Genomic DNA, 22275 nt, shown 5'->3' with positions numbered 1-22275 from the left:
CTTCCCCTATTGAGAACTAATGAATGTGTTCACACATAAGGTAGCCTCTAGGCTATCAAACAAACTTATCTTAAAAATATAGTTAGACTAAGGCTTCATTTGGAACAACTTTAAACTACTATTTTTGCACTGCTTTCAAGAGATTTTTGCACTAAAAATAATTTTATAAAACAATAAAAAAAGCCGTCCTAAACGAAGCCCAAGACTCATCACATTAAATTTATTAGATTTCAAAAATTGCTTTTAAAAATAAGTTTTGATAGATTTAAAAGAGATTTTTGAGCAAATTAAATCATAAACACGTACACACTATCAAAAAGTTGTAGTCTGGCGATAGTGGTCGGAAGGACCATAGTTGGTAGGCGATGGAAGTCGAAAAGCCCATAATCGGGTATCGATGGTAGGAAAGACCGTAGGAAAGGCGACAAAGGTCGGAAATACTATAATTGACTAATGATGGAGGTCAGAAAGGCAGTAGTTATGTGATGGCGGTTGGAAGGACCGTAGTCAGACGATGGAGGTAAAAAAGATTGTAGTTGGGTGACGGTGGTAGAAAGGAATGTAGTCGGCATGCGATGAAGGTCAAAAAGACCATAATCGGTGGGGTCGGTGGGTGAAGGAGGTAAAAAAAGATCATAGTTAGGTGACAGTGGTCAGAAGGATTGCAGTCAGGTGATGGAAGTTGGAAGACTGTAGTTGGGTGATGGTTGTTGGAAGGATAATAACTAGCATGCGACGTAGGTTAGAAAAACCATTGTTAGGTGACGATGGTTACAAGACTGTAGTCACTAGGAGATGGATGTCAGAAAGATCGTAGTCAATGACGGTGGTCAAAAGGGCCATAGTCGATGGACGACAGAGCTCAAAAAGACCATAGTTGGTGATGGTGGTCAAAAAGACTGTAGTCTGGTGATGGTTATGTTGGAGACCGTAGTCAGGAAACAATGGTTGGGGAGACCGTAGTTTGGAGATTTTAGTTGAAGAGACTATAATTTTTGGGTGATGAAGGTTAGAAGAATCACAGTTGGGTGATGGCAGTCAAAAAGATTGTAATAAGCGCGCGATAGAGGTCAGAAAGATTGTAGTTGGTAGACGAAGGTGGTGTCCAGGTATAAGTCTGGCGATGGCTTGTGGTCAGTGAAAGTTCGATGATGGTCGGTGGTTGGGTAGAAGTCTGGTGATAATCGATGGTTGTACGTAAGTCCGATGAAAGTTGGTGGATAGGCGGAAGTTAGGTGGAAGTCGGTAGTCAGGAGGTGGCCAAGGAGGAGCTTGGTGGCAAGAGAGATATCATATTTCTCTTCCTTCCTTTCCCCTTCCTCCCTCCTTTCTTGGCCCCCCTTCATGCAAGGAATGAGGGTCTATATATAGTTTTGTTGGAATGACATGGCCAATATCAACTCCCTTGATTATGGATCATTTATTGAGTATCTGAGTGTCTTAATGATGTTAGAATTCAACAATCATGGGCTCGTTGGATTCATCTCATCGAGCCACTTGATTCAATTATAAGTATATCATATTTGATGATTATTTGATCATCCAATTCATGGTTTGAACCTTCTAAATAAGCCTTGGGTCCTCGATTTGGACCCATTTGTGCTCAGGTTGAGTTGAATTTAGTGTCGTTGGGTTCATATTTTTGAGACATTTAGTTTGACTACACGTTTGCTAAAATCAAAGTTTGGATAGTCCCAAATTTAAGTTTGGAAATTTCAAACTCAAAATTGCCTGTGCTTGATCAAGATAAATTTTTGATGATATATTAGTTGCCTCCCAATTTTTAGACATTAAAGCCTGCAGAGAAAAAAACATGTGAGAGCTCTTCGAATCATTCCAATTCAAAATTATAATATTTGAAAAATTACGAGGCATGACCACTCCCTAGATGTCAACATAGACTTCCCATCGGGGTTGTGAACCAATAAAAGCACCATAAATTATAATGTTAGACTATTTTGTGGTTTGATCATTGATTGGGACAAAAATTATCGAAAAAGTGCACTCCAGAAATGTTGAATTTGCTAAAAATCTACTCCAAAATCTTCATTTAGCTTCGTAAAATGTCAAAATTTATCTCGAAACGTTGAAAAATGGTGTCAGGGTCTACAAAATGTTTGTATTAGGTTGTTTGGGCAAAAAATCGGGATATATGTTTTACTTTTATATTGAGGTAGATTTTTTTAAATCCAAATTTCAAAAATTTTTAAAAAATTAAAAAAAAAGAATATTTTTCTTCTCTCAAAATATTTTTTTATAATATTTTTCCACTTATAGAATATTCTTCTTCTCTCAAAATATTCTTCTTCTCTCAAAATATTCTTACTCTGCCATGATATTCTGATTCTTTCAAAATATTTTTTTAGAATATTCTTATTTTCTCAAAATATTCTTATTCTTCTAGAATATTTATTTACTCCTCGTTAACTTGTAAATACTCCCGTGGGGTAGGGGTGAAATTGCACCATTTCTTATTATCTTCTCCTCCTCCAATTTGTGTGTAGTAGAGGCCTTCTGTATTCTTAAATAGGTGGCATCGCCTATCAAGTACATGTGCCCCTCTTTGTGTGAATGGAACTTTCTCCTTCTTTCTTCTTCTTTTCTTGTGAATTTCTTCTAACATTAGAGTCATTCCACTGTATAAGATAGGTGGCATCTCCTATCAAGATTTAGTGTCCTTCTTTTGTGCAAATGGTGTAGCCCTTTCCTTTCTTCTCAGTTCATCTTTTTTCATCTAGATTCCTTCTAACATTAGACGCATTCCACTATTTGAGATAGATGACATCCCTTATCAAGATTTAGTGCCTGTCTTTTTTGTAGAAGGAACTTTCTCCTTCTTTCATTTTCTTTTTTTCAATTTTCTTCTAATATTAGAGGCATTTCACTATCTGAGATAAGTGATATCCCTTATCAAGCTTCAATGCCCCTCTTTTATATAGAAGAAACTTTCACCTCCTTCCATATTATTTTTTCTAGATTTTTCCTTATATCAAGGCATTCCACTATCTAAGAAAAATGGCATCCCCTATCAAGCTTTAGTGCCCCTCTTTATGTAGCAGAATTCTTGATGAGAATTTAATATCTAAATAGAATACCCTTGATAGAAGAAGGTCAACTATCTCTTGCATACGTGGGTGATTTAAAAATATCTGGTGGTAATAGTACCCAGAACGAGAACCGATGATTATCATTAGACAGGCATAAATTTTGATAATGTATGCGTAGAAGTCTAGCGGCGATTGGCGGTCGAGTGGTGTTCTAAAGGCGCTAATTGAAGGGTATACTTCTAATAGTAGCTAAGCAAGGGGACGATGATGGATGATATAAGGTGAAGGGCCAATAGCAGCCATTGGGTGAAGGATTGATGACAACCATTAGGCGAAGGGTCGATGATGGCACATATCTTGATATTCCAAAGTCTTGATGAAGGCTTTTCTTGTGGTTTCTTAAAAAGAGATCGACCGCTGCAATGTATGGACTGAGGTTGCATATAACACGTTAACTCCCAACCAGACATCTAAAGATTGACCTCCAAATTCAGGCAATGATAATTATAAAAGGGAGCTATGCCTTTTGAGGCTTTTATCATTTGGTTACTTTTAATTTTTGCAAGCTTGACTTTTATTTTGTTATGGTCTCTATTTCTTAATGTTGTTATAAACATATTTTAAATTATATATATTTTGGATGATATATAAATAATCATGTTGATATTCAATTGTATTTCACTTTATATTGCATTCAATAGCGGCTCTATGTAGTATATAAATTAAAAGTTTTATTTCGGTACTTCTATGATCAAATCTTGGGGTCAGTCTTACCACAATTGGACACTATATAACTATGTGGTATTGGGTCATATTAGGTTGGGTTGTGATTAGATTTTTGGTATCAAAGCATAAGTTGGAGAAGCAAATCATAACTGAGCCATATGATTTAATTTGTATAAGTGCGAGATGCTTGTGGGTGATCATTTTGGTTAATTTACATATGCATGTGTTGCATCCAGCCATGTGTTTTGAGATAATTGATCCACCTTAGCCATATTAATATATGACCAATGGTTAGAGCTCTAGTCAGGTAGCTCAGGTTCAAGATATAACTCATATGATTAGCTCTGAGGTAATTTCTTGTATTGCAAGCATAGTAGCACCACTGGTTGGTGAGTTTCATCCATGGGTTATTGTAGGGGTGTCAAAAATTGACATGACCCAAAATCTAACCCAGACCCAACCCAAAAAAAAAAGGGTTTGGGTTAACTTGTTTGTGAAAATTGGGTTGGGTTCGGGTTAACCTGGAAACTTGAGAAAAAAAATCAAATTGACCTGTTTGTAATCCCGCGTGACCTATCTCGTCACTCAATCACATCGCTCAGGGTCGCATAAATCGTCATTGCGTCTCATCGCTCAGGGATGTGTTATCATTGTCAGCCTGCTGCCATTATGCCTAAGTTGTAGCTATTAGCCTGCCAACTTGTCATCGTCCCACCCATGCTATTTCCATCATTGAAGATAGCAGTAACAAGAAGAGATGAAGAATGCTACTGTCATCCTGCCCTTGAGCTACCGCAGTGCCACTGCCGCTATTATCTTGCCCGTGAGCCACGACAACCACTGTCCTACCTGAGATGCCATTGCTGGTCTGCCTAAGAGCCAAAGAATGTCACCGTCCCTCTCTTACGAGATCGGTTGTGTCAACCAGATAACCTGCACAGGTTAGCTATGGGTTGACAATCGTGACCCATTTGTAAAATTGGGTCGGGTTAGTATCAACCTGTTTAAGACAAGGTCAAGTCAGATTCGACTCGAACTCGTCCCGTTGACCCAAATTGACACTCCTAGGTTGGTGGTACCTACTATAATGATATGGATAGATATTTGCATAATTTTATGAGATTATAACCTCCTTAACTTTTTGGTGTTATTGATCCAAGAGAAGTTGAGGATTGACTAATGAGGATAAAGAAGACTCTAGATGTTATGCAATATCCTCCTGAGAGGATAGTTGTATTAGCTGCATTTTTATTAGATGATAAGGCTGAGCACTGGTGGTTGGGACAACAAAGAGAGATAAGTTTCAAGGCCGTGTAAACATTCTGATTACTTGAGAGGAGTTTATTGAGACATTCAGGGCATGATTTGTACCTCCGTCTACTAGGAGACAGTAACATAATGCTTTTTTGAAGTTGATTCAGGGAAGTATGTTAATGATGCAGTACGAGGAAGTGTTTATTGCTCTTTCTATGTATGCTCCACAATTAGATAATACTTCTGAGGAGAAGTGTTACAGATTTTTGGAGGGGTTTCAAGATGTTATAAGGCTTTCATTGTTGGAACATAACATTACATATTTTGCTTAATTGGTTTAGAGGGCGAAAGGATCATAATTGGGAGACGAAGGTTAAAAAGATAATAATTAGTGGGTGACAAAGGTCGAAAAGACCATAGTTGGGTGACGTCGACTATGGTCAGAAGGATCATGGCTGGGATACAAAGATCGGAAAGATTATAGTTGTGTGACAATTGTTGGAAGAATCATAATCAGTAGGTGATGCAGATCGAAAACACTGTAGTCAGGTGATGATGGTTTGAAGAACCATAGGCAGTGGGCCACCAGGGTCGCAAAGAGCATAGTTGGCAATGTTGGTCAAAAGGACCGTAGTGGACGGTTTACGGAGGTCAAAAAAACCTTAGTCGGCGACGGTGGTTGGAAAGACCATTATTGGGCGATGATAGTTTGGGAGATGTAATTGTGTGACATTTGTCGGGGACACTATAGTCTGGAAATGTTGGTATGAAATATCATAGTCGGTGGGTGACGGAGCTCGGAAGAATCACAGTTAGGTGACGGTGGTTTAAAGGACAGTAATCGAAGAGCAAAAAAGGTTAAAAAGACCATAGTTAGCGAGCAATGGTGGTATTTAGGTAGAAGTCTAGCGATGGTCGGTTGTCGGGCGAAAGTTCGATGATGGTCGGTGGCCAGGTAGAAGTTTGGTGTCAATCGGTGGCCATACATAAGTCCAACGAAAGTTGGTGGCTGGGTGGAGTATGACAACAGTCGGTGGCTGGGTGGTGGTTGAGGAGGAGCTTGGTGGCAAGATATTTCTCAAATTTCTCTTCTTTTCTTCTCTTTCTTCTTCTCCCCTTCCTCCCTCCTTGCTGGTCCCCTTTCATGTGAAGAATAAGGGATATTTATATTTTTTTGAGAATGACATGACTAATAAATAGGGAGAAGATTAAGGGCATGTTGGGAGAAGATCAACGCATGTTGAGAGTGTTTTCAATTGATAATCATCTGCCTTGATTATGTATCATTTATTAAGCATTTTAGTGTCTTAATGGTGTCAGAATTTGACAATCTTGTGCTTGTAGGATTTGTCTCGTCGAGCCGCACGATTCGACTATAAGCATGTCACATTTGGTGATCATTTGGTCATCCAATTTATGATGGAACATTCCAAATAAGTTTCGAGTCCTCGATTTGGACCCATTTTGTCTCGGATTGAGTCAATTTTAGAGTCTTTGGTTCGTATTTTCGAGACATTTAGTTCGACTATAAGTTTGCTGAAATCAGAATTCAGATGGTCCTGAATTTATTTTCGAAAGTTTCTAACTCAAAATCCCCTCGAGATTCCTGCCTGAACAAGATAAATTTTTGATGATAAATCAATACAAAAAATTATTTTCTATTGCAGCTTTTAAAAAGTTAATTCCTCCACAACAATTTTACAATCATATCTACAAAAAAAAACTACATGAGTCTTAAACAAACCCTTAGTTTACCAATATGAAGTCATTGCCTTCAAAAATATTCCGCGGGAGCTTATGCTCTCATTGGCATGTTGTATAAAACTAGGGGTGTCAATTTCGGGTCACGGGTCGGGTTCGGGTCAAACCCGAAATTGACCTGGCACTATTCGGGTCAACCCGAACTCGACCCATTTTTGCAAACGGGTTAGTTTTTCGGACCCAAACCCGGCCAGCTTCGGGTTTGGGTCAACCCTACTTAGCCCGAATGACCTGATGCAACAAAAAAATGTTAGTTTTCGGGTCCAAAAAAGGGTCAATCTTTGCTTTTCGGGTAAAAAACGAGTCAATTTCGGGTTGACGGGTCAAAAACGGGTCAGTTTCGGGTCAAAGGGTTAACCCGAACCTGACTCAATTTTTGAAACAGGTCGAATTGTTGAACCCGAACCCGACCCTTTTTGGGTTCGGGTTAACCCAAACCCAAAATTTTCAGGTCAGATTTGAATCGGGTTTTCAGGTCAGGTCCAATATTGACACCCCTATATAAAATTACTTAAAATTTTATCAGCTGTTTAATCCTCTAGGACAAAAGTAAGCAATTTTTTCATCTACAATTGTTAAACCTAAAATATTATCTTCTCTAGATAGAAAATATGAATTATGATTGAATAAAATGAAATTTTTATATAGTTTATTATATTTTATTTATCAGATTTGAATATGGAATAAAAATATGCTAGACAGCATACATACTTATTTGATTTTTATTAAATAATTATAATATTGATGATGATGACTAACAATATTGTTGGCTAATGATGATGATGAGCAGCAGCCAGCGAGCTATAGGTAAGTATTTTTTATTTAAAAATTAAAAAACATTTTAATTATTTTAAAAAATAATTATATTTATAAAAAAAATAGTTAAAAAATAAATTTATAAATGATCTATTTTAAAAATAAATACAGAAATGATCCCAATAAATCTCTTAAATGCCTCTACAAACCAAAATCATCAATATATTTGTAATAAAAGGAATGCTAAAAATCCAAATTTACATATTCAGAGTAAATGTAGAATGATGTGGAGAGCACTTAAGAATATAAAAATTATTTTGCCAATGAGTGCTTGCAAAATAAACAGATTAAATTTCTCTAAAAGTAAGAGTTAGATGCATTGAGGGATCAGCCTACAGGTTGTAATTTTGTATTTTTATAGTGGCAGCATTTTACCAAGCTTATTCTTCCAAAATTTCCAACAACAAATAGGATTGAAAAATGTTTCCCTTGATCAATTACACATCAGATTGGAATAGGCGTGTAAACGAGTCGAGTTGAGTTGAAATCGTTCGTAATTTGAGATTGAGCTCGATTAATCAATTGTGTTAGAGCCTGCCCTAAAGCTTAATTCTTCTAGTTCATTCCCACTCATGAGCTGGCATATTTATAATAAAAATAAAATGAAAATGGTTCGACAAATTATTATAATAAAATTATTGTACGAATTAGAAATTAAAACATAAATAATAAAGATTAGTAATGTTGTGTTGGAATAATCATGGTAGTAGATAAATATAAATTTTAACGTCTTAGCTTTATACGAAGATCCGACACATAAAAAAATAAAAAGTGGGGATACAATATTTATAAGAGATGCTAATATTTTTACGTGAAAAATCATAAAAAGGGAAAAACCATCTGACCTGACCCAATTTGAATGAATCCAATATTATTTCTAGTCGATTACAAATGAGGCTCTTCCTTGGAGGAAGGCATTGACTTGATGTAATAAATATACATAATATAAAATGCATTACATGATGAGACTTGAAATAATCACCATTAATATATTTGTTTGGTTAGTAGAATTATAGTCGACAGACGACGAAGATCGGAAAGACCATAGTCTGGTGATGGTGGTTAGAGGGACCGTAGTCGATGAATGACAATGGTCAGAAAAGTTCATTATCTGGCGATGGAGGTCGAAAAGACTGTAGTAGGTTAGTGACGATGGTCGGAAGTCTGACGTTAGGTAGAAATTCAACGATGGACGGAAGTCCGATGGAAATCCGGTGACCGGCGAAAGTTTGGTGACAGGTGGAAGTCTAGCATCACATAGAAGTCTAGCGATGTACAGAAGTCCAACGATGGGCGAAAGTTTGGTGTTGGTTAGAAGTTCGATGAAAGTCTGGCAAAAAGTAGAAGTTCGACAATGGGCGGAAGTTCAACATCAGGTAGAAATCCGGTGATGGGCGAAAGTCTGATGTCAGGTAGAAGTTCCACGGAAATCATGTGATTTGAAGAAGTTCAGCGACGGGCAAAATTCTGGCGTCGGGTAGAAGTCTGACGAAAGTCTAGCGATGAGCATAAATTCGACGATGGGCGAAAGTCCATCGTCAGGTAGAAATCCTGTGACAAGTGAAAGTCCGACGTCGAGTAGAATTAAAAAAAAAAAGTCCAGTGAATGACAAAAGTCAGACAATGGGTGGAAATCCGGCAATCGACAGAAGTCCGACGTCAAGTGGAAGTACAACGAAAGTCTGGTAACTGGAAGAAGTTCGATGACATGTGGAAGTCTGGCATCATGTAGAAGTTCAAAGAAAATCCTACGAATGGTAGAAGTCTAGTGATGGGTGAAAGTATTTCGTCAGGTAGAAGTCCGACAAAAATCCAGTGACAGGCAAAAGTCTAGCGAATAGCGAAAGTCCTGCGACGGGAGAAAGTACGACGTTGGGTAGAAATTTTATGATGGGTGAAAGTCCGACGTCTTATAGAAAATTGGCGACAGGCGAATGTTTGACGTCGGGTAAAGTCCAACAAATATCCAGCAATGGGTTGAAGTCCGATGACGGGTGGAAGTCAGGCGACTGGCAGAAGTTTGGTGTTTTTCGGTGGCCTAAAGGTGGTATAGGAGGAGTCTGGTTGGTTAGAGAACTCTTTCTTCTCTTCCTTCTTGGGCCCCTGCTTCCCCCTCCCTTCCATGAGAAATGTGGGGTTTATTTATAGTTTTCTGAGAGTGACATGGCCAGTAAATAGGAGAAAGATCAAGGGTAAATTGGGAGTGGTTTGAATGGAAGACCAATGTTGAATCCCTTGATCGTGGACCATTTATTGAGCATTTAAATATTTTAATGATATCAAAATTTGGCGATATTAGGTTTGTTGGATTTGTCTTGTTGTGTTGCTCGATTGGACTATAAGCATGTTATGTTTGGAAACTTTTTTGGCAATCTATATTATGGATCGATCCTTCCAAATGTGTTTTGTGTCTTTGATTTAGACTCATTTGGGCCAAGATTGAGTAGAATTTGGTATTGTTGGATTTGTATTTTCGATACATTCAGTTTGACTATAAGTTTGTAAAATTGGAGTTAAATTTTCTGAAATTAAAGTTTAGATGGTCCCAGATTTAATTTTGGAAGTTGCCAACTTGATTTTGCCTCGAGATTCATGCTTGATCAAGCTAATTTTTGATGATATATCAGTTGCCCCATATTTTCGGACACCGAAGCTTGTAGAGCCCAAAAATACATGTCTTAGCATTTCAAATTGGTCAAATTACAAAATTATAATTTTTTTTTTTAAATTACGAGGCGCGACCGCTCTCTGGACATCAACGTGGACCTCCCCTCCGGGCTATGAACCAAGTAAAATACCCATAATTATAAATTAAGCGTGTTCTAAAGTTGGCGCATTTATTGGAGTAAAATTTATGCTCCAAAATAGCTAAAATTTGTTATGGAGGTTCCGCTGAACTTTGAAAGTTACTTTTTATAACTAAATAATTAATTTATTTTTCTGATAATAAATTTATAATTAGTTTTATAAGAAAATTATTATAAACCAAAATAGATGAACAAAAGTACTACCCCTCCCAACTTACCAAAACGCTATGCCAGAACAGGCTGACAAATGCTAAGCAAGCAGGAAAAAAAAAGCAACAAAAATAAAATATCGCTAAAATTAATTTTATAACCCAAAAGATGATGTCAGGAAAAGCAAGTATAATTAGGCTTATGCCAAAAATTACACATTAAGACTTAATTTATAACCATAGATGTTTTATGATATACGTAATTTATAATAATTGTACTACCCCATTTGATATTTATTCAATAGCGAATTTCAAAATAAAGTTATTTTCCGCTCGGAGCGATTTGGAAGGGCGCGCCCATTGGGGCACACGATACTATGACAACCGGTTATAACCAACGTCCTATATGGGGTCCTAGTTGGTTACCCATTGGGTACCCATAGTTTACTCGGATAGGCTTCACCCACCCACGATGACTTTTGGGATGTTGTACCCACCTATACCCATCCACTTTTAATGCTTTTTGAACAAAGTCTGTCATGGATTGATGGCCATGAGGCTTGTTGCCATTTGTTATGATTTCAATCTTTCAAGCCGCATATCAGAATTTACCATAATCACAGCGTGGTTAAGTGTAGCACACAACGTAGCGAGGATTGCAATAATATAAGATATACGATGATTATCAATGTAAATCGATTTATTTCTCGATGTTGAATACCCATCCATACTCACCCACAATGTCATGGGTACCCAATGCAGGGCTCTGGTTATAACCACTTGCATATTAATTTTTTTTCTCGTGGGGCCACAAATTATTTTTTCTAAATGAATTGTGTAGGCGGCCGCTCCAACTTTTTTCTTTAATTTTTTAATTTATTCAAAAAATATCAAAATGAGGCCCAAAAAATTTCAAAAAAAAAAATACTGAAATTTTCTGGAAGAAGTTTGAAAAAATTCAAAAGATTTTGGACAAAAAATTCCCCCCAATTTTGGAATTCCACCCTATTTTTTGGTACTATAAATAGCCCCTTTAGGGCAAGAGAAAAATTGCACATCACCTTCTCCCTTCTTTCCTCTAACTTTCTTATAGTTGAGGCTTTTCACCATTTTGAATATGTGACATCCTATCAAGAACTAAAGCCCTCTATTGTGTAGAAGTTATAATTTTTGTCTTCTTCTTATATTAGAGGTCTTTTACTATTTGAGATATGTGGCATCCCCTATCGAGTATCAGTGTCCCTCTTTTATGTAGAAGGAAATTATTTTTACTTCAATTTTTTTCTCCTTTGAGTTTCTTCATACATTAGAGGCATTCCACTGTTTGAGATAGGTGGCATCCCCTATCAAGTTTTAGTTCCCCTCTTTTTTGTAGAAGTTAGAATTTTTTAGCCTTTCTTTTTCTTCCACTTTAGTTTTCTTCTTACATTAGAGGCATCTCACTATTTGAGATAGGCGACATCCCCTATCAAATTTTAGTGCCCCTTTTTGTATAGAAGGAGCTTTCTCCTCCATTTTCTTCTCATATGTTCTTCTTTTTATATTAGAGACATTCCACTGTTTGAGATAGATGACATACCCTATCAAGTTTCAGTGCCCCACTTTTATGTAGGGGTTACGATGAGAATTTATTATCTCGATAGAAAACTCTGACAGAAGAAGATTAACATCTTTCAACATGTGAGGATGAATTGAAAAGATCTGACAATAATGAAAATCGGGAGGAGAACTAGTGATTGTTGGCATACGAGAAGAATTTTGATGTTATTTGAGCATAAGTCTGTTGACATTTGACAATTGAGTGGAAATCTAACATCAATCGATAGTTGGGTAGAGAGTTTAAGGAGATAATTGGAGAGTGTGCTGTTAATAGCAGTCGAGTGACAAGCCAATGATGGCTGATATGAGGTGAAAGGTCTACGATGGACATCGGGCGAAAGGCCAAGGATGGTGGGTGTCTAGTAGCATTTTGCTAAAGATAATATGCATTCATTCTGAAGTGTGCAAACATCAAAAATGCCTTTCTTTAAAGAAGAAGTTGTAGGAGATGCTTCAATGTGCAATATATAAGAGGTCACTTGAATCCACCAAAGATATTTAACCATTTTGAAGTTATTTTTTGCTTGTGACAAAAACTTATTTGGATGATGCTAATGTACTTTTAATTTTAGCTTATTGTAAAAATAAATATATACTTGAACCTGATGTTGAATCTATGTAACTCTTATGATTTTATGTGTGAATTTGAGATTATTGTATAAGCCCATTAATGCTTATTTCTCACTTGAAATGAACTTATCCTCAATATTAAATTTGTCTTTATCTTTTGAGGTTTTTAAGCCTACTAAGGTCTTTGTATGAGTGTACCTTTTAAGGCTTTTTAGCCTTCTAAGGTCTTTAAATAAGTGATGACCTTGCCAATCACTTATTATCATGGAATCTTTCTAAAGAGAGCGTTGTTCAATCAGAGCATTGATCGATGATGTTAATAAGTTGAAGGAAATCCATAATGAATATTTGACCTATATAAGGTTGCTTATTAGAGCGTTGTTTGATGACATCAACTTTTGTGAAATAGGTTAAGATAATCCACTAATGATATATAAACTAACCGAGGTAGTATGTTAAAGCATTACTCAATGACATTAATATTTATAAAAGAGGTCGAGAGAATCCATCAATGATGTATGACTTATTCGAGGTTGTATATTAGAGCACTGCTCGATAACGTTAACCTTTATAGACGATGTTGAGAGAATCCACCATGAATATATGACCTATCTAAGCTCGTATGTCAGAGTACTACTTGATGATGTTAACCTATATAGAAGAGGTCGAGAGAATCCACCAGAGATGTATGACCTATATGAGGTTATATATCAGAGCACTGCTCAATGACGTTAACATATGTAGAAAAAGTTGAAACAAATCTCCTTGGGATTGATTTTTCCTTGATTGGGAGAGGGTGAAAGCTGCATGTATCCCTAATCAAAAGTGAATAATGTTCTATCTTTATACTGTTATTATCTTTTTGTGGTCAATATTAATACTTTGCTCAAGGAGTAGAGGTCCATCTAAGGATTGCATAAAGCTTAAAATTTTTGGGATGCATCATTACAATTGCTAGAAGCTTTATGATTCTAAGATATAGTCTTGGATATTAGAAGAGTTGGAGGAATCTTTTTGACGACAAATGTAGTCAAGATTTTCTCCAAGTTCATATTTAAGTCCCATGAAATTGATGCAAAAGTAGCTGATGCCAGGATGTTAATACGAATGACCTTTTGAGATTGGAGCAAAAATTGCCACCTAGTCGAGAACCACTTTCCAACATATGACACCAAACTATTGCGTCCTGAAATATTCGTGGTGGTAGAGAAATATAAATTTTAAAATCTTAGATTTATACAAAGAGCAAGCATACAATTAAGTAAAAGGCGAGTGTGCAGTATTTATAAGAGACACCAGGTTTTTTACGCAAAAAATCCTGAAATGGGAAAAAACTCAGGGCCTAGCCAAGTTTAAATAAATCCATTATTATTTGTAGTTGATTACAAATGAGGCCCTTCATTTGGGGAAGACCTTGGATTGATGTAATAAATATACATCATATAAAATGTTTACATGATGGGACTTGAAAGAATCACTATTGATTTATTCGTAGAATCATAGTTAACGGGCGATGGAGGTTGGAAAGACCATAATCTTATGACGGTGGTCAGAGGCACGATAATCGGTGGGCAATAGTGGTCAGTAAATACCGTTATCTAATGGCAGAGGTTAGAAGAACCGTAGTCTCCTGGTGACGATGGTCGAAAGTCCGACGAAGGGTGAAAGTTTGGTGTTAGGCAAAAATTAAATGATGGGCGAAAGTTTGGTGACAAGAAGAAGTTCGGTGATGGGTGAAAGTTTGGCGTTAGATAGAAATCTGATGACTGATGAAAGTTTATCATTTGGTAGAACTTTGACCAAATTATGGTGATGGGTGGAAGTCTGGCGTTGGACAGAAGTCTGGCGAAGGACAAAAGTCTGGCGACTGGCAAAAGTTCAGTGTTAGGTAGAAGTCTGATGAAAGTTTGGAAAAAATCAGAAGTCTAGCGATGAGAGGAAGTCTGGTATTGGATAGAAATTTGGTGACGGGCGAAAGTTAGGCATCAGTTAGAAGTCTGACAAAAATCTGGTGACTAGCAAAAGTATGGCAAAAGGCGAAATTCCCGCATCGGGTAGAAGTTCGGCAAAAGTCCAGCGAACGACAGAAGTCTGGCAATAGGCGAAAGTCCGGTGTTGGGTAGAAATCTGGTGATGGTGGGAAGTCTAGCATCGGGTAGAAGTCTAAAAAAAGTCCAACAATGGGCGAAAGTCTGGTGTCGGATAGAAGTTCGGTGATGGACAGAAGTCCGGCATCATGTAGAAGTCTGATGAGTGTGAGAAGTCCAGAGACGGGTGGAAGTCCGACGTTAGATAGAAGTCCAAAAAAAAATTAGTGACTAGAAGAAGTCTGGTGACCTGCACAAGTCTGGCAACGGGCAGAAGACTGGTATCAGGTAGAAGTCTGACGAAAGACCAATGGCAGACATAATTCTGCCGACAGGTGAGAGTTTGGCGTCCAGTAGAAATCCGACGACGGGTAGAAGTCTAGCATCAGATAGAAATCTGGTGACAGATAGAAGTCCTAGGTCAGGTAAAGTATGAAAAATGTCCAACAACGGGCAAAAGTCCGGCGATGGATGGAAGTCCGCTGATAGGAGGAAGTCCGGCATTGGTCGGTGGCCAGGAGGTGGTCGAGAAGGAGTCTAGTGGTAAGAGAACTCTTTCTTTTCTTCTTGCTTTGGCCCCTCCTTCCCCCTCCCTTCGATGAAAAATGAGGGGTCTATTTATACTTTCTGAGAGTGGCATGACCTTTAAATAGCAGAAAGATTGAGGGTAAATTGGGAATAGTTTGAATGGACGGCCGATGTTGAATCCCTTTGTCGTGAACATTTTATGTAGTATTTGAATGTCTTAATGATATCAAAATTCGGCGATCTTGAGCTTGTTGGATTCGTCTTGTTGAGCCGCTCGATTCAACTAGAAGCATGTCACGTTTGGAAACTTTTTGGCTATCTAAATTATCCATTGATCCTTTCAAATGCACTTCGGGTCATTGATTTGCATTCATTTTGGCTCAGATTGAGTTGAATTTGGTATTGTTGAGTTTGTATTTTTGAGACGTTTAATTCAACTATAAGCTTGCTGAAATTGGATTTTAGATGGTCCCAGATTTAATTTTGAAAGTTACCAACTTTATTTTGCCTTGAGATTTGTGCCCGATCAAGATATTTTTTTGATGATATATCGAATAACATAATATTAGAAGTGAATTATAATTTTTAAAGCATTTTTAATAGTTTTTAAACGTATTTTATATTAGCATTTTTTTAAATGAGCTAGCTTATGAGTTAATGAGTTGAGTCGAGATTGGCTTAAGCTTGACTTGTTGGGTTGCCGAGCTTAGCTCACAAGCCATTCATAGAACCGAGCTTTAACTGGCTAGACTCACTTTCATATGTAAATCGGAGCATATTAATAGAAATATCAAAACTAATTTAACTTTTTGTTTTTAAATATTTAGAATTTATTTCTGTGTCACACAAAATTCTTTTTGCATGTTCTCAATAAATATATTTGTCTAAAAAAAAACCCTTAAGGTTATGTATGTTCAAATCCCATTTTGCAAGAATTTTGACTTTTTAACTATTTTATTTTTATAAGATTTCTGCTTACGGTTTGTTTTGAACGACTGCAGTTATTTATAAAGTTGTTTGAGAAAATGCAATGGAGAAAGTAACTTAATTACTTTAATTATAAAAAGCAATTTTTATTACATAAATTTCTAAAAACTAATGAGAAAGCAGTAGCTAGAAAAGCTGTCCCAAACATTCTTTTAAATTTATAATTTTCTTTGGATCAAAATCATTAGTAAATGCTCCCATAAGATTTAGCTGACTGATGACTTTTTAAATTTTAAGAAGATTTAATCACATACATTGTATATATGTATAAGTCTAACGTACACTGAGTCAAGAATCAGCTGCAGCTTAAATAAAAATAAGGCAGATTATTGAATATTAAAAAATATGTGGCTCACATTACAGGAAATTTATATTAGATACCAATATATATATATATATATAAAGTTTGTAATTTCAGGAAATCTTGCAACTTCATATAAAATGAAGTTGCGGTTGCTCGTAAAGTGATTTGGAGAGCATATCCCGAGCTTTATTTAACGAGTATTTATAATTGTAAAATTACTGTGGAGAAAGCAACTTCACTATTCTAGTTTTAAAAAGTAAGTATCAATCATAAATTTTTTTTAAAAGCAGAGGGAAAGTAATAGCCAAATGAAATTATGATTGATATCTGGAAAAAAAAAATAGTGAGAAAATTGTCTCGAACAGACTCTTAGTGGAAATTCAAATATTGCAATTTCAAATTACCATCTCAGCAAAGTCAAGGTCCATTGTTTGCTTGTGGGCCATTCTATGAGAGATTATTACGTGCGGAGTCTAGACACAGATAACCGTTCGGTTTTGTGACTCTGAACAATAAAAGCGTTGTAAAAGTGCAGGGTGAACAATAAAAGCGTAGTAGTGAACAATACTGCACTTTTACTGTTCAATATTACAAAACCGAATAATTTTCTGTATCCGAATTCTGCACGTAATAATCTCTCCCATTCTAGAGCTTCATGGAGAATAATAAAGGATGCTTCATTATGTCAACAACCTTAAGGAGTTAAGCAGCTTGTAGCTAATTTCAATGCATGACAATTAAGCAGCTGACCACCCACGCAGAAAGAACTGAATGCTTCATAATTTGTATACAATTGAAGAAGAGGATGATATATTAGAAGAAGTCGTTCTAAGCCCTCAAAGTCTTCTGAAGTTCATAACCCTATGGAGAGGACAAGGAAGTGTGAGCAAGATTTCAGAGATATCATCTAGATAACTACACGCAAGTCCAATATGATCTAAGAGGAGGTCATTAAAAGCGTGAAGGGAATGAAATTTCATTTTGTTGTTATTATTAATATGTCACTGAAAAATCAATTTGATTGGGCACGAATTTCAATGCAAATCTGAATTATAAACTTCTAAAATGAAATTCAAGTTTGTCCAAATTACAATTTAAGCAAACTTATAATCAAATTGAACATCTCAAGGATACGAACCCAACAAATTCAAATTCGATCAAATCTGAGCCCAAATAGGCTCAAATCAACGAGCCTAAACATATTTGAAAGCTTCAAAGCAATAATTGGATGACCAAATATTACATTCTTATAGTCGAATCGAACTTTTCGGCGAGACGAATCCAATGAGCCCAAGATTTCTTAATTCCGACATCATTATAACATATAAATATTTGAAGAACACTCTATGATTGAGGAAATTAATATTAACCGTCTAATGGAACAATCCAATTTTGCTTTAGATCTTATCCATATTTACTATGCATGGCACTCCCAAAAAGTAATAAATAGACCCTTATTCTTCATAAGAAGCCACGCGCGAGGCGGGGAGGGGGAGGAAAAATCTAGGGATCTCTATCATAATCTCAAGCCCACGCCGTTGTTGGATCTCTTCCCAAGCATTGACCATCATCAGACTTCTGCCTATTCTTTGATTACCTTCAAATCTCTTCCTAACCACCAACCATCATCGGACTTTTGTCTATTTCTTTGGCCACTGCAGGATCTCTTCCCGACCATCACTAGACTTTCCCCTATTCGTTGGCCACCACAAGATCTCTTCCCAACAACTAACTGCCGCCAAACATCCACCTATCAGTTGACTATCATCAGATATTATCCTGAACCCTGCCGCCATCGGATCTCTTCCCAAATGCTGAGCGTCATCAAAACTTCATTCGACCACTCGACTACGTCCATCATCAAACCTTTGTTGAATCTTCTCCCAACCATAGTCACCAAAATTAAAACTTCCATCATTCAGTCACTATCATTGAAAATTCTCGAGTACCCATATAAAGTTTGGCCAATTCTCTAATCTATTATAATTTTACTATCTTTAAGTTAAGGGACATTTTATAATTTGCTTAGATATTGTAGAATCTTATCACCTTGGTAAGTCCTCAAAGTAATTCCCTCTTTGGGGTTTCCATATAAAAAACTCTAGTGTTCCCTTGTCAACACAATTATCTATTTGTGTGCTAAATTTTTGTGTTTTTCCAAGACAAAAAACTCTTTCAATCTACCGCCATGAATAGTTCTACCTGTATAGTTTGACACCGTATGTGGGAAGCATTCCCAACATACTTCTTTAATGGATAACAACCAACTTCTCAATCAAGAACAACAAAATATTGGTGAACAAGTCTCCACATGCTTCACTTTAGAGGATCATATGTACATGATGGAGGAACTTCAAAGTCAAATCCTTCATTCATTAGAGGAGGATGGACAATAAAGGGTAACATAACAACATAATGGATTTCTCTCTCTGTAATATCAATAAAAGTTTGGAGACAATGTTAATAAAGGATCACCTCTTTTCCCACAAGCTTATCAACTTCTCTAAAAATCAACTAGTTTAACACATCCTTCCCACATTGTTCAGTCACCCATAATCCTCCACGAGTTGTGGAGAAGTTAGATCAATATCATTTTATTGATGCCCATGGTGAAAGTATAAGAGAATACTGCACATCTTATTCAGGTGGAATTCCCTTTGAGGGTATTGAATAAATTTATTCTTTGAAGCAGCTTCCATGAATCATCACCTTTAATAAATGAAATTCTCTAACATCTTATTCTAGTGGGATTCAAGCTACCCACTATTGATCCATATGATGAATCATCTAATTCTTATGAATGCATTGATAATTATAGAACTATCATGCATATGAAATAAACTTATGATGCACTTCATTGCTAGGTCTTCCCTACTACTCTCAAGGGTAACATATGCATATCCAATATTCACCCATCTTGTTAGACTTTTTGTTGCACAATTTATCACTAGTCAAAGAAATATCAAGGACTCCACCCATCTTTCTGGGATTCATCAAAATGGCAGATAAACACTAAAAGAAACTTTAAAAGATTTTTTTTGATTGAGGAGTACATCCAAAATTATTATGAGGTATTTTCTGGGAGGTCTCCGAGCTAGACCAGTCTACTCCTTATTGATGTGAGTGACTGTTTGCTCATACATTGATCTTATTCATCGAGTGAAAGCTCAAATAATTACAGATGAATCCATCAATACTCATCAAAATTAATTTTAGTAATCCTCCTTAAAATAGAAACTCATAAGAATCTGATAAACCAATACAATAAAGAATGCAAGAGAAGTTAAAAATTAATTCTCACCAAATTCATCCAAGGTCACCTAACTACACCGCTTTGAATACATCAATGGCTAATATTTTGATGGAGTTTAAAAATTTTGAACATCTTAAATGGCCAGAGCCCCTGAGGAAGCCAAATGACGGAGATCATTTTGAATACTATAACTTCCACAATTCAAAAGGAAATTAACTAAAAATGCTTTCAATGAAAAGATTAGATTGAGTGTCCAATTCATCAAAGACATTTAGGCCGTCATTTATAAAAGCAATTTATAGACGTTAGCATTAGAATAAAGGAGATCAAAATATTCACTGCAAAAAATTCTAGTATTATTGATTAGTACTGTCATCGTACAAAAATCTTAACTTCTACATCTTTTAAGTAAAATTTCATTTGAATAAAACTTTATATAAACAATTTTGCATATAGCAATAACCCCATAAAGGTATGCCTATGAGTTTACCTTGAAGGGAAGTTAGTAGTGAACAAGGTCCACATTAATAAGATCCTATAAGGGTAAGTAGTTGGCAGGGTCTTTACTCATAACCCTAAAAAAGCATGCTTATGAGGTAGCCTCGAAGGGAGCTAGTAGTGGCAAGGTCCTCACTAGAAAGACTCTAGAAGAGCAAATGGTTGATAGGGTTGCCACTCATTTAAAAATTTTAGAAGGATAAAATCCTTAAAAGATATAGGCACACCAAAAATCTTATAAGGCTAGAAGCACTAAAAGGAAATGTACACTAAAAATCTTAGAAGGCTAAAAGCCTCAAAATGTACATGTACACCAAAAAAATTTTAAAGGCTAAAATCCATAAAAGTTATAGATAAACTAAAAATATAAAAGGCTAAAAATATCAAAAATAAAACAACAACAACAACATCAAGCCTTTGCCCCACAACATGGGGTTGGCTACATGAATCCTTTTTTTTCTATTGTGTCCTATTAAAAGTCAAATTCTTATTTAAATCTAATAATGAAAGATCATTTCTAATATTTTCTAACCAAGCCTTTTTAGGTCTCCCTCTACCTTTCTTAACATAAGTCAAATCTAATACCTCCACTTTCTTAATCAGGTCATTAGAAGGCCTCTGTTTAATGTGACAAAACCATCTAAGTCTACTCTCTCTAATCTTATCTTCCACTGGAGCTTCTCTAATCTTTTCATGTATATGCTCATTTCGTATCCTATCTCCAAGGGTAAAGCCACTCATCCACCTAAGCATCCTCATCTATGCAACACTTAACTTAGTATTGTGCTTCTCTTTTAATGGCCAACATTCTGTACCATAGAGCATTGTAGGTCTCACCACCATCTTATAGAATTTTTCCTTAAGTTTGAGGGGGACTTTTTTATCGCACAACAAGCCTGATGCATTTCTCCATTTCAACCATCCAACTTGAATTTTGCTGATAATATCCCCATCTATTTCACCTTTACTATGAACATTTGATCCAAGATATCTAAATGGGTACTCTTATTAATGACTTGATCGCCCAAAGTCACAATCCTGTCATTAGGTTTATTACCACTAAAATTACACTCCATATATTCCATTTTAGATCTGCTTAAGCAAAAACCTTTAGACTAAAAGGTTGACCTCCATAATTCAAGTTTACCTTCAACTCCCTCTCTTGTTTTATCAACAAGAATAATATCATAAGCAAAATTCATACACAAAGGTACATCGTCTTGCAAGTGTCTAGTGAGAACATCCATGGCCAAAGCAAAAAAGATATGGGCTTAAGGCTGAACGTTGATGCAATCCAACCAAAGTAGGAAAATACTTGGTCAAACCACCTTGTGTTTTAACACAAGTAATAGCTTCTACATACGTATGTTTAATGATTTAAATATAAGCATTATTAACTCCTTTCTTTTCAAGAACTCTCCATAACACTTCTCTTGGAAGTTTATCATATGCTTTCTCTGAACAATAAATATCATATGTAGATCCTACTTATTCTCTCTATATTTCTCCATGAAACCTCTCAATAAATGTATGGCTTCCATAGTAGACCTACCAAGCATGAATCCAAATTGATTTTGAGAAACATTAATTTCACTCTGCAACCTACGCTCCATAACTCGCTCCCATAGTTTTAAAGTATGACACATTAATTTAATTCCCCTATAATTTGCACACTCTTGTGTATCACATTTATTCTTAAAAATAGGAGTTAAGACACTCATTCTTCACTTATATGACATATTTTTAGTCTTCAAAATAGTGTTAAAAAGTTTAGTAAGCTAATAAATTCCTTCATCTCCTAAGCATTTCCATATCTCTATTGAAATATCATAAGGTACAACAGCTTTTCCACACTTCATTTTCTTTAAAGCCTCTCTAACTTTGGTTTT

Source organism: Dendrobium catenatum, unplaced genomic scaffold, assembly GCF_001605985.2.
Source record: "Dendrobium catenatum unplaced genomic scaffold, ASM160598v2 fragScaff_scaffold_1288, whole genome shotgun sequence".
NCBI lineage: Eukaryota > Viridiplantae > Streptophyta > Magnoliopsida > Asparagales > Orchidaceae > Dendrobium > Dendrobium catenatum.
The sequence above is the reverse complement of the archived record's forward strand: the minus strand, read 5'-3'. Positions refer to the sequence as shown.